Here is a 14297-nt window from a genome sequence, read left to right as displayed (position 1 = left end):
ATTCCTGCATTCCTCTTTACCCGGCTCCCAGCTTCCCAGGTTCTAAATGTTAAAAGCCAGCCACAGGTTGGATCCAGTAGCAATAAACTACTTTGGCAGTTCTCTTGGAGCAGATGCAGAGCAGTGAGGCTTAGGGAAGAGAAAGAGTATTGCTGCAAACTTGCACAAACAAAAATGTTTTTGCTTTTGACTTCCAGCACAGTTTAGAACGATTTCCCCCCCTCTCTCTGTTAAAGTTCTGCACTTGGGAATGTTACACAGTTTTCTGACGGAACTAGCAAATAGAAATATGCTTGTGCCTGCACCCAAATCTGGGGCCAAGCAGACTGTGACTCTTGGCTGATTGAAATATAAATCCTGGTGTCTGGAAAATCCAGATCTAAATACAGCCCTAAAGACCTATCAGTGCATTATTCATAGCACCAGATTGCTTGTGGGGAGGGAGAAAAAATATCATTGTTGTTTCCATAGTCACTAAAAACTAATGGAAAATGCTGTAGAAAGAATTTTTTTAAAAACTCAGACAATGCTCTTACTAAGGTATTTCCTGAACCTATAGTGAAACAAAATAGTTTAAAGCTTAGTCTATCAGCCTTCTTGTGCTGGCAGGACAGTGAAGACAGCAAAGTAAATCCATATGCTGAGTATTTGTAATGAACAAGCAGGGGCACAAAAAATGATGTGGTGACCACTTACTGACTTGCTATCTTGCATGCATTTGACTTTGATTTTAATAAGAATGTGGTTGCCTCTTACTGTCTTTGTTATATATCAAGAGGAGACATTAGTGTGTTTCTATTAGCACCCTCTATTCACATGCTTACCTCTTGTTAGTGCTGATGTTATATACTATAAATGCATCTCATGCATTTCACTTATGTGGTTGTGTAGTGCTTTGCTTGGGCAGTATATTTAGCAAATTGTGTAGTCAAATGATTATGTTAGACTGAATGGTTGACGTCTAGTACACAAATAATTATGACACTAAACTTACTATGTATGAGCTGGAGCCATAGCTGATTTCAGTGACAGATGGAAAACTCCACTGAACCTTTATTGGCCATATGCCATTTCTGAGTGTTGGCCAACAACAAGATTTGTTGCTAATATATAATGATTTAAACAGTAAAAAGAGCAGCTGCACTTTGATTTTTGGTGCCTTTACTACAGGTTTTTCTGGAGCTTTTGAATATCTACTGCTGCTTTCTAATGCAAAGCTGTCACTTCTAGTCTGTGAGAGGAGACTTTATCTTCCCAGCACTATCTGTGGTAGAATTTTTATATTTTGATACTTATAACTAAAGCTCTCCTCTGCCTTTTATTGCATTATTAAGTTGACAGCATAAAAATCTCCCTGCAACATGGGGCTGGCAATGGTTTGTAAGAAGCTGGCTCTCTTGTGTAGCACCATAACAGAGCTTTTTTTAGGCTGTCAGTAAATCTTATGTTTTATGGCCTGCCTGAGGACTGGGAGACCAGCATTCCTCCAGCTGTTCAGAGAAGACAACTTTCAAAGCATAGTTCACTGAGAGGAACCGCATGTGTCATTCATCATATTACCAGGACAGTGTTTGCAAATGTGAGTATGTCAATATAAACTGCAATCATTATCTATGCAGAACATGTCATAGTGTTTCCATTACTGCTGGCAGAGCAGAGAACTTGCTGCCGTGCAACGCTTTGACCTTCGTTCCTCCTGAAGAGGGTTTCACTGTATTGTCCTTTGTCAATCTGCTCGCTCTGATATTCATCCAGAGAAAAGCAAGATTGGAATCTGGAAAGCAGAACCATTCTGGCCCTGGGCTCAGCAGCAAAAAGCATGGTAAGGAAGGTACATGACAAGGAAGCACATTCCAATAGAACTTCATACATATATTTTTTTGGAAAAAGAACAGTTCATTTTATAAAATTTGTATTATGCAATCTTGAATACAAATAAAACTGGCTAAACATTTGTCTGTCCTGGGCAGCATCAATCTGCACTGCATTGAGAAGTACTCCAGAGGTTTCTAGGATGTGTTTGACTAATTTTGTTGGTCAGATAACAATCATCATGTTGCTTCTGTGCCAAGGGAGGCATGAAGTGGTCATTGCATAAAGTGTTTTTTATTGCAGAAGGCAAGCAGGTAGGGAAGAGAGCAGTTAGGACCTGTATGCTTCTTGCACCTCCTTGGAAATGGGTAAGAAATGAGATTAATGTTACTTTCCCCTTTCTGTGACAGCTCGTATGGAGAGAGTTACAAACACTCAGCCGGGTGCCTACAACCATGGTTTTGTTCCTGACCAGCTCATGGGACATGCTGTGTGTTGGACTGGCTTGCACAGCCTTGGTGCACGAGGGCAGTATTTCACATCAGCTGGCTGTGGCTGAGCTCTGCATGGCTGGACAGCCTCTGGGTCTCAAGCCTGGTTGCTAATATTCTGTTATGATGCTGTCTGTAGTGCTGATATGCTCTTGGATTGTATCAAAGACTACCTTTCTCATCTGCCTAGGTGTCCTGCCACCTGTTGCTAGAGCAGTTGTTTCCAGTAGGGTAAGCCAAGTGATTTATCCATCCAAAGCCTAAAACATTAATTTATTTCTTCACCCAATAGTAGAAGGTAACCAAAGGAAGGACCTCTGTGCATTTATTGCATCTTTGACCTTTCTTTGTAGTGTTTGCATGCCAGCTGACTCCAGGTCTTGCAGGTGGGATTGGTTGCTGACTGCTGCATGCTCTGAAAGTGTCAGTGTGTTGGCCCTGCTCATCCCTTCCTTTCACAGACCAATGTTTTGTTATGTTTGTTTATTTGTTTATTTTTCTTGTATCTCCTCCTTTAGCTTTGGAAAAGCAGCTATGTAACTGCTGGCTGCAGGCAGGTTGTTTCTTCACAACTAATAGCCTGTCTGTTGTAGTTTGAATGTTTGTTGGGATGCTCCTTATCTAGGTCATAGTTTTTCTTTCTTGTCAGATTCTTCCTGCACCCCTCTTTGATCTTACCTACAGCAAGCTATCTGTCTCACAGTCAAGCAGAGCTATGCAGAATATTTGTAAAGTGATACAGATATTTCCCACTTTGTCACATCTCGTAGAGCATTGGACCCATGTGAAACCCACATCAGCCATAGGGATAGAAAACAGTGTAATTTTTATTTGTATTGGAAATGAGAAGTAACAGATAGATCTAATTCTGAGAAACGTTTATAGCTGGCTGTGTTACCAATCTGAAATTGTACCTACTGGGGAATAATTCTCCCAGTGATGTGGATGTCCTTAGTGTATCATCTGTGAGCTGCATGCTCTTTCAGAATGTCCTGTGCGTGTTTTTATCTTGCATAGTTGGTGCATGACACCTTGTGCATCTGTGCAGCACAGGCCAATCACCTTCTTCCATTTCTGACAATATTTTTACGTGTTTTTGATGCCACCTTCCTCTAGTGTCTTGTGATAAATCAAGCTGAGTCTTATTCATATGTAGAATAGCTGCCCTGTTCTTTACTGGTGTCATGGTTTAAGCCCAGCCATCAACAAAGCACCATGAGGCCACTCACTCACTCCCACCCCCCACCTCCCCCCACAGTGGGATGATGAGGAGAAAATATAACGTAAAGCTCATGGGTCAAGACAAGGACAAGGCGGTATCACTCCCCACTTATGGTCACAGGCAAAAGACAAGCTTAACTTGGGTAAAAAACCAAAATCAATTTAATTTACTACCAATCAAATCAAAACGAGGTTAATGAGAAGTAAACCCAAACCTTAGAACACCTTCCCCCCACCCCTCCCTCCTTCCCAGGGTCAACTCCACTCCCCATTTTCTCTACCTCCTTCCCCTCAGCAACACAGGGGGATGGGGAATGGGAGTGTTGGTCGGTTCATCACATGTTGTTTCTGCCGCTCTTTCCTCCTCAGGGGGAGGACTCCTCACTCTCTTCCCTTGCTCCAGCATGGGGTCCCTCCCACAGGAGACAGTCCTTCATGAACTTCTCCAACGTGAGTCCTTCCCATGGGCTGCAGTTCTTCACAAACTGCTCCAGCATGGGTCCCTTCCACGGGCTGCAGTCCTTCAGGAGCACACTGCTCCAGCACGGGCTTTCCCATGGAGTCACGGCCTTCTCTGGGGGCATCCACCTGCTCCGGCGTGGGCTCCTCCACGGGCTGCAGGTGGGCATCTGCTCCACTGTTTGCCTCCATGGGCTGCAGGGGGACAGCCTGCTGTCCCACCATGGGCTGCAGGGGCATCCCTTCCTCTGGCATACCTCCTCCCCCTCCTTCTTCAGGGACCTTGGTGTCTGCACAGGTGTTTCTCTCACATCCCACTCCTCTCTCCGCTGCAGGTTCCCCTTCCTAAATCTGTTCTCCCAGAGGCGCTACCACTGTCACTGATTCAGTTGGCCTTGGCCAGAGGTGCGTCCGACTTGGAGCCAGTGGAGTTTCTAGCAGCGTCTCACAGGAGCCACCCCTGTAGCCCCCTCCCCTGCTACCAAAACCTGGGCCACACAAACCCAAACCAACTGTTCTTTTGGTTTCATGGTGGTTGGTTTTTTTGTTTGTTTGGGTTTTTTTTGTTTTTTTTTCGTTGTTGTTGTGACGTTTATTCCCCAGGGTTGAAAGACTCTCTTATCCAGGTGTTTGTGGTTAGGCACAAGCTGTTGATCGTAGAGCACTTGTGCTTTCCTTATGTTGTACAGTTCCCTAATGCCCATTAATGTCACTGACTACATCATCTGCCCTCTTTGTAACATTTGCTGGCATCAGTGTAAGTTGGTCTAAAAACTAGTTAAATGAGGTAGTATGCTTTGCTATAAGGAAATACATACCAGCTTACACTTTGAGAGTTTAAAGGCTACAGCTATTTTTCAGATAATTTGTGTCCACATAGATTATCCAAAACTAAGGGAAAGAAGGGTTCTTTTAAAAGCTGTTGGGAAGATTAGTGAAGGTTGTTCCCCCCTTTTCCCCAAGTCATTGTCATGTACTTCCCATTGATGTTTATAGGCAGTTGTGCGTGCCGTCAAACAGGAAAGGATCAGATAACAGGGAATTATTAGGCAAGCTATAAAGTTCTACAGTTTCCTTTTTCCTCACCAAATTTGTTCTTGTTTCATATAAAAAATTGAAATTATTTCTGTCTGGCAGGTGTACCGTGGGTAGTGTTTAGCCATGGTTAGCAACATCTCTTTGTGATGTTATTGCATACCAAGACCAGTGATTTACAACTTCAAGGTAAGGATCCTTGGCACCATCATTGCCGTGTATGAAACAATTAAAAATGTGATGATTCTTGAGATGACATGTACAAAAATGAAAGCACTTTGCTAGAAAGCAGGACTTGCTGGTGTCAGCTCATGATTAGTATTTGTTGTCTTTAAAGGCCCAAAGTTATTGCAGTCTTGCCTTTTTGAACACAGCAACCTCTCAGTGTGATGGGCACGACTCATGCTTGGTTGAGTGCTGTGGCTGCAATTTCTGTTCAGCTGGTACTCATGCAGAATGAGTGTGTTAAGATCTTCAGCCAGATCTTGTTGAGCGGTCATGCCAAGCATGTCTTTAAAATCCAGTGGTGGGAGTAGAGACTTATAACAGGTAAAGAAACAGTGTATGGTGAATGTTTCTGTAACTGTAATTACTGTACTTTGACCTTCATAAGATGGGAAGAGTTTTCTGTATTGAAGGTTTGTGATGACTTGGAGGGGGATGACAAATAATTCTTACTATTCTTTGTGACTCTTCTGCACCCACTGTGATTTCTAGGGTTTGTGCTATTAGCAGCCTTCACTTGGCAGGTGAATGGTGGGAAGGGGGTCTCTGGAGTGGTGCTGTGTAGTAGTCATTTGGTGTTTGCTCCAGGCACATGTGTATTATCTCGTTTATTCCTGAGCAGATATGTTTTCTCCTTGCCTTTTGGCAGCTCACCCCACTATTTCCTTCTGTGTTTTGTTATACAACTCCTACACAGGTATGTGCTGTGTGAGTCTGTACGTGTGTGCAGGTGGATACCTCACAGCTATCTGGAGAAAGCGACCACGCAAAGCACGGAGAGCAGTGTGATAAACAAATGCACCATTCCTGGATGGGACCCAGGAGCATAGTTGGCTCTGCTAATGCCTGGCTGAATGAATTTAGCAATTCCCTCCCATATCCATGGCCTTTAAAATGAGGACAGTGTCAATGTTCTGTGTAGGGGTAAAAAATTGTAACGTCTAAAGGTGTTACTGAGAAGTCATTTTCTTGATTATGCTGTACATGGCAAACGAAACAGGAACAAATGATCAAGTGTTTTCTAACAGCTTTGACAGGAGATGGCATCTGTTGAAGTCCAGGTGGATTTATTAGTGGAGTAACCCTGTCTCCCCGGAGCTTGCTGCTGCCACATGCTGCCTCATTCTGCGTTCCCTATTGGAGTGCATACAAGTGCAGTGTGCAAATGACATTTAATTATTGTTAACAGTTTTAAGGAAAAAATTAAGTTCTTAGTTCCATACCAATGTTGATGATAGATACACCTATATTGATACAGACACTTATACATGTATATTTTTATAGAGATAGAATATACATAGTGAATAAAAAAGATGAGCAGATGATCAGATTTGTGCATTTGAGTACCTTTGATTTCCTTCTCCTGCACTGAATGGGATATGCTATATAATGAAAATATTTCATGAGAGAAAATTTTACAAACCAAATCCTGGTGACCTTTAGTTCCTAATCTCAAAGCTGCCAATAGAGATCCAGCTGCTTAGGAGCTGTATCCAACAGCAGACAAATCTCAGGTGCAAGCAGAGTGGTTATTAATCAGCAGCTGTGCTTATGAACATTTGTAGTTATTCTCCCCCCCGCCTTTTTTTTTCTTAAGTAGTAAAAAATTCATACTTTTTAACCACATTGGATTAATAGAGATAGGAAAGCTTGTTTGGGGTGGTTTGTTGTTGATTGTTTTTGGTTTATTTCTATTTTTATTTTGGACAATAATACGATTTATAAGCTGACCAGTGTGGGAATAGTGCTGTCCTCTGTTGCCTAGAATCTTATGCTATATGCATATATCAGACTCTGACATTATGAGAACACCCACCTTTAACTGAAGTGATAGGTCCTGTGCTTTTACAGTAGAAATAACTATGCTCTGATGTTGTATCAAGTTCTGAAGAGACATAATCTTCTCTGTTAATCAAATACTTAAGTTTCTAGGTCATTGTGAATCTAGCTATTTATCTATGTATGTAAATGATACTTGCTACCATAGCACTCTGTTTGAAATAGAAACAATCACAGCCAGATACTCTTAAATATTTTGTTCTCGGGTAACTAGCTTGTTTGAATAGACAGTAAGGTTGTGCATGTAAAACAAATGATGTTTTTTCTGAGGTTTCTGTTTGCTTTAGGTATATCTCTACCATTGCATACCCAAACGCACAGTGAGGACATTTGGGGAATTTAAGAGCTCTCAGAAAGCAAATGTTCCATCACAACTAATGTTCTCCTCCTGCTGAGAACAATACCTTAGGATATCAAAATGAATAGCAGCAATGAAAGCAAAACAACATTTATTTGCCCAAAAGTGTTGAGCATCAATGTGAAATAACTTAGAACTTGTTCCTGCTTAAGACTTTTAAAAATATTTTTTATTTGTACAGTTTTTTTGATCCCTTTCCTCTGTTGACCTTGAAAGCACTGGTTATTTATTAGCATAATATGATTACATGCCTATCTGCAGGGTTTAAGTTGAAAATTGGAACCTTGCAATAATTTGGCTAAAAACTACTAGAGCGTTCAGCCAGCTGTCAAAATTTTAAGAGAAACCATATTAAGCGAAAACAAGCTGTAGCTGTTTAACTGATATCTAAACGCAGTCAGCATAGCTACCTGGGTAGGTGGCACTTTGGCTGGCTTAATTTGCTGGCTACAGATATGAATTATTAGCAAAATGCAATTTTGTGACAGCTTACACACTGTGGGCCGTGGACACGTCTCAGTCCACATGTGCAGCTTGTATTGTAGCCAAATTAGATGCATTTATAATTCATTCACTCTCCCTCCTTCCCTCCCTCCCTCCCTCCCTCCCTCTCTCTCTTCTCACACTTTCACTCTCTATTCTGTACAATCTGTATTTGTAACTTAGATGGACCAGGGCTCTGTTAATTACATGTCCAGGAAAGCATTGCTTGCTATCACCTTATGGATTCCTTATAGATGTAAGTGGCTAAGAACTGATTAAAAACAGCAGAAATAGCAGCAGCAGTACTGTTACCTAAAAAGTGATTGTAGTTTGTTTAAATGGTGGGCTTTACCTTTGAAAAAAAAAAACAACCTCCAAAACCGAAACCATTCTGCTTTTTATGTGGATGACTAAGTGTTGCTAATTCCCAGCTGGCCAGCACAGCGGATACATGCCAGAACTTGCCTAATACCCTCTCTGGGTCCTAAAGGTAATTCATTTTAAAGGCAGAAGCAGTCAGTAGTACTGGTAAGTAATTCTTTTGCTTTATTTGCATTTCTTTTCCCTTGTAATATAATGGCTGTTGATATCTTTAAATCTATCAAAACCATTGTATTATCAGAATCTTGCTTGGAAAGTGTGTGCAGCCTTGTTGAGTTGCATATTACAGAATTATCTTGTTTGATTTCTGTTGCCTGCAGAATGTGCGTCATGTAAATATTTACAGTAGACATATGGACAAGTTTCCTTCTTCTGTAAAGTTGAACAAAGGCCAAAGTGGTACCAGTGCACTTAGTTACCTAGAAGTAGTTGTGTATGTTTGAGGAAACAGTCTCACTCTGTTACAAGGACTTACCTGAGTTTGAAAAACCCTGAACTGCTCTGTGATCAGGGAGACTTCAGTATCCAAGCAGGTGAAAGTAGCTCTAAAGCTTTTATGTCGCGTGTGTTTTTGGTTTTGTTTTTTTGTGTTTGGTTTGTTTTTTTTATTATTATTATTTTTTAATTTTTGTTTTTCTAAATGGAAAACCCATGCATCCTTGGTATTGAGCTTAGCAACTAGCAATGTAAATACTGGTCTGTTTTCTCTCGCATGTTTCAAATTGCCCCTCTGAAATGCTACATACTGAGTGCTATAAACACATGGTAATTTACTTAGAAGCACTTACTGTATTTTGTTTCAAAACATGAGGTGAATCTGCAATGTTTCATAAACATATTTTTCTTTTTCTCAAGTAATCTCTAATGCTATATCAAATATCTTAATATTTGGTAATTAATTCAGAACTGGACAGAGTCTTGTAGCAATAGACCATAAACATCCTTCTTCTGTTGCTTCTTTTTAAGCTCTTGACACGCCACTATTTCAATGTGATGTGGGGAAAACAGCACTGAAGCCTGTTAAATCATTCATTTGCATCCTCTGAAGCCCAGATTTGAGAGAGAGAGGGGTTTCTTCATCTTGTCTGTGGCTGGAAGTTCAAGAATCTCATATTTTCATTGCTTCTGGATCTTCCACCCAAGATCAGTGAAAGTGGGGTCCTTGACTGGTGGGTTGATGCCAAAAGCTTCAGTTATTGTTCAAAGTGTGTAGTGTTGACAGTGGTCATGCCTGACTGCTGTCAGGGTTGAAGCTGAGCCTCATCTTGCTTAGCTTCGTCTCTCTATTGTGGTTTTGGCTTGATGATTTTTGGCTTGATTTCTTTTGTTTTGTTTTCTTCCACTTATTCCAGAGAGGATCTGTATTTGTTTAGCCTTTTGCTCAGCTTTTGTCAACCTTGACTCAAGTTTTGAGGTGGAAAGGGGCTATTTTAATTCAAGTCCTGACAGCTAAGAGTCACTGCGGTGACTGTTTTCTGGTGACCCTCCTTGATGACTTTAGACTTATTGCCCTGTCAGGAAGACAGTAGGGGCTTTCACTGCATTTGCAGTTTTATTAAGCAAGACTTTCTTGGAGGATGTTTCCGGCAGGGGAAAAAGGTTTTGTATTTGTAAAAGGAAGGAAGTTTGTATTTGTTCCGCTGAACCACCAGCTACCCTCTCATGGTTGGTAGCCAGAAGACCAGTACTGCCTTTCTTGCATATCATGTTCTTCTACCTACCTTCAAGCCTCCTTTCTGGCAGAGGATTTTGCTCAGCTTTTAACAAGATAGTCTTAATTAAGTTGTCTGCAATTTCACCAGCAGTGAGAAAACTATTATAAACATTGATTTAAAGTTTTACTCACTGGTTTGTTGCAAACAATTTCTTACGGAGATGCCTTCTTTCTGGATTTATTTGACTAGTGTACAATTGATTGCTGAGGTGCTATGTAATTAGCAAGAACTAAACTAAGTATATCAAGCTTATGCCAGACTGTCAAGCACTTTGTGAAAATGAATTCAGATAGACAAGGAGAAAACATTCCTGAAAGATGTGGAAAATAAAGATGGGAAGTGGTCCATATGTTCCCAGCAGCAAGCCCCTTCCATTTCTAAGACAACCTTGGAGGACCTTTAAGTCCCTTTACTAATGGCAGACTTGTAGGTTACTGCCTTGGACTAAATCTCCTCCTCTCATCCAAGCTGCTTCTTGGACACTAAATTTCCCTGATTTTCTTTAATACATCACTTTCTTGGAGTGGCTGGATTCAGTCTCCCTCTGTGGCCTGAAGTGCCCACTACTGAGTCATCACAAGGCTGACTGCTGTGGCTCCTGTGTGCTGGAACAAACAGTTGCAGCAATTTAGATGTCATTGCCCTGCAGTGATTTGCTGTGCTCCCTCAGCTAGTGGTTTCCTTCCTGCAGGAGAGTTTGTGTAAGAGAATGCAGCTACTCCATTTCACAGTCCAGCACCTTAGATCACTTTTAGATCAAACTAATCCATGTCCATGTGTTTCACGCAGGGGTGTATGTGGTGTTCTGTGAACTATAGTATAAGGACAAAGTGTTGGAACAGCGAGGTCCACCTTAAAGCAGCTCCAGCCCATACCAATCAGATGATGCCCATAGGCTCTGTGGTTGTAGAGAAACAGGATCACTACCATAGTAAGGCACTTGGGAGGCACTAGTAGTACAGCTGTGCTGCTTCGGATACTTGGTACCCAGAGAAAGCACAATTTTGCATCGCGGTCAAATTATAGTCCTTTCTGCATGATATTCAAAGGATGCTTCCGGAAACAAACACTGAAGTGCATGGCTGACAGAATTCTGGCTCCCCAGGAGCTTGTTGAGTGAACAGTAATCTCAGCCCCCATCACGTGTGTATTGTGTGGTCCCTTGGCTTCTCTTACCTGGCAGGATTTGAGATTCACAAGGATTCCATTTCTGCACCTTGTGAAAGCAGGATTCCTGCTGGTTTCAATACCTTACTCATTCATAAAAAGTGGACCTGGCAGGGAGATTTGAAGTGTGGTGGGAAATGCATACATGTGTCTGTGATTAAAACAGACTTTGTATTCTGGAAGTCATCCAGCCAGCAGGCTAGTTTCTGGTGAATTTTGTAATTCCCCTCCTACAGTTCTGCACTCCCCTTCCAACAGCATTTTGCTAACATGGTGCAATAGGCTGCATCCTCAACTAGTACAACTCAAATCATAGCAGCTGAATGAAGGTAAGGTTGTGCAGCATCGTTTTTCAAGCCTGGCACCTTTGACAGTTCTTTCAAGAGAGAGTTTCATAATTCAAGTCAGTTTTTCAAGGCCCGGGTTGCTTACCCATGGGCTGTGTGTGGTCTACCAGGGTAATTAATCTGGCCAGATTCCTGGGATAATTTGGAAGAGGTCTGTAGGCAAAAGAAGTGGTTCTTTAGCTGGGGTAGCCTGCTCCTAGCTATCTCCTTTCTGCTGTCTTTCCCCCTTATCATGTTATCGTGTGTGAACAGTATATTTGTTTGTGATGGGGCATGGAAGGCTGAAGCATGTGGCCCTGCATTTAATTAGTGTCAGGTAATAGCTGGACAAAACTGGACTTGCATTAGTCAGGAGACTTCTGATGTTCTTTTGACTACCTGCAAGCAATGGGGCTTAAACAAGGGTATGCATCAAATCTTTACTGCTCTTCCAAAATTGCAGGAAAACAGTGCAAATATAACTGGGGTAAATACATTTTATCTGCCAATGAGGAGCAGGAACTTTATTCAGATGAGTGCTATTTACCTGCACAGGATGTGTGTTTTCTCCAACAGCAACACATCTGCTCCTTAGACATGCAGAAACACCTTCCAGGTGGGGGCAGAATCCAAACCTGAGCCAGTGGTGTCTTCCCACTGTATGTCTGCTGATATTTCCCTAGGTGTGGCAGTTTTCAAACCAAAGAATAGTTTTAGGTTAACCCCTTAATTTTCTAGACTCTCTAGACAACAAAGACTGTTACCTTTCTGCTTGGGAAAGGTGTTAAGCTACTCACCTCTCAGAAGGCAGAAAGGTGAGCTGAGGTAGGAGCAGTATAGATGATGTATTCCTGTTGGAGTAGTGGGAGTCCAAGGAAAGAATCTTCCCTTTTTTTCTCTCCAGTTCTTGATATTGTCAAGTATTCAGTGCAGTTTTTTCCTGTGTGCAGGTGGGAGCACAGGTTCTTTGATACCACTGAGACTTCATGCTTCCCCATGTATTGGTGTTCTGTCTTCTGCAAAGTCTGGAAAATAATAAACCCTTGAGTTGGACAAAACAAACTTCAGCAAAGAAATTGTGTCCGCTGTATCAATAGAGGGGAATTGTGCAGCTGAGGAAGAGGTCACACTTAATCAGAGATCTGGTCTTAAATTACTTGTTTACTTGTTCCTAACTGTCATGAAGGTCTGCAAACTCTCTCTCCTTCTAAATTGCTTGAAGTGGAGGCTACAGCCAGCTTGTGTGCCTTGAAGATTGGGTCACAAATCTGTAATGTTGGCTGGCATAACCCATCTGATTTCCCCCCCACCCCATACCTGGATGAAATGATGCCTACTCCCTGTTTCAGCCCAAGCCACCAGCTAGCAGAGCCTTAGGGGACAGTTTGCAGTTGACATCTGCTCTGTTCTCTCTAGAGGCATATGGCTGTGATCCTAAAGCTGCCAGGTTCCTCTGGGCAGGTTCTGAGTGGTGCAGACACCTTGCATGTGGATCCATCCCATGTCCTAAACAAAGTCTCCCTCCCTGTGTGTAGAAGCAGCCTCTCCCACTTCCTCTGGATGCCCTCCTACCAGCTTGCCTACTGCTAGTTATGGGCTGTTCAGCTCATGTAAATCTAGTTAATTACTTTTTCAGAATTAAAGTGGTTATAATTTGATCAACTTTCCTTTGCAAGTACATTAATGCTTTACTTTTGATTGAGAGTGTTTACAGAGGGGGGTCTGCATTTAATGATTCAATTTTGAAAGCTAATTCAGGTTAATATTCTTCAGCACGTGTTGCTCTTCCTGTCCTGTCCTGTATACTTCCTCAGGATTTTAATTCTTGCAATATGGGAAAAGCCTGAAATCATGAACCTTAGCCTGGGATAGCAAAAGCAAAAAAAAGCTTAAGAGAGTAGTGAGAAAATGGTTTTACTAACCCCATATTCACTTCCTGATATTGGATAAATTGCATGTCTGTGGACCCATCTGGCACTGCAGGGGAGTAATATCCTTTATGACAAAGACATTTTACTTAAGGTTTTCTTCCAGCTCTGGTCCAGAAAGGGGAAATTGATTTAGCCTGTGATGTTAGAAACAAAAATCAAGGAGTGTTGAGACAGAGGGCAAGCTGCACTGTGACACCTTCTGTGCATTCAGACTAGGAACAGGATCCTTTCCCTATTGCAGTGATCTCCTCTTCACATCTGTTGCTCCCTTCTTACTTGAACACATGCAAAGTCACATGTGCTGTGCTGACAGCACTGCAATTGTTCTCCTAGAATCAAAGGACTCCTCATATGAGCTCCTCTGCTCTTGCTGTAAATGCCAGTGCACAGGGGACAAAGCTCTAGACTCATTTCATCCCAAGAGGAAGCCTTTGGAAGAAAAAGGTTTTTGCTGGGAGTGTTTGGTAACAGTATCCTAAGGGGAAATATTTTTTTCTTCTGTTGATGCCAATCTGACTTGCTTTTGTAGCTGGCAGCAGTTTCTATAAAACTAGTATTTCTGAGTGAAAAGACAAGGACCTTTGTGAAGTTTGTTTTAGACCCTTTGTCTCACATGGGGAAGTGGGACACAGTAACTAGGTTGTGCCTGTTGTGTACCTGATGTGTAAAATGATAACAGCTTGTTCATAAAGTGCCAGAGGCTGTAGTCCATTCCTAAGTAGAAGGTTAGGACTTAAAAATACTAGGTTTTGAGGTTGCACTTAGTGGTTTTTCCTTTGAGAGACACCCTCGTGCTACAGCATTCGTGAATACTGCATAGCTCCCTGGACAACAACTTCTCTTTTCCTCTGATT

This window comes from Accipiter gentilis, chromosome 10 (assembly GCF_929443795.1).
Source record: "Accipiter gentilis chromosome 10, bAccGen1.1, whole genome shotgun sequence".
In the NCBI taxonomy this organism is placed as follows: Eukaryota; Metazoa; Chordata; class Aves; order Accipitriformes; family Accipitridae; genus Astur; species Astur gentilis.
The sequence above is the reverse complement of the archived record's forward strand: the minus strand, read 5'-3'. Positions refer to the sequence as shown.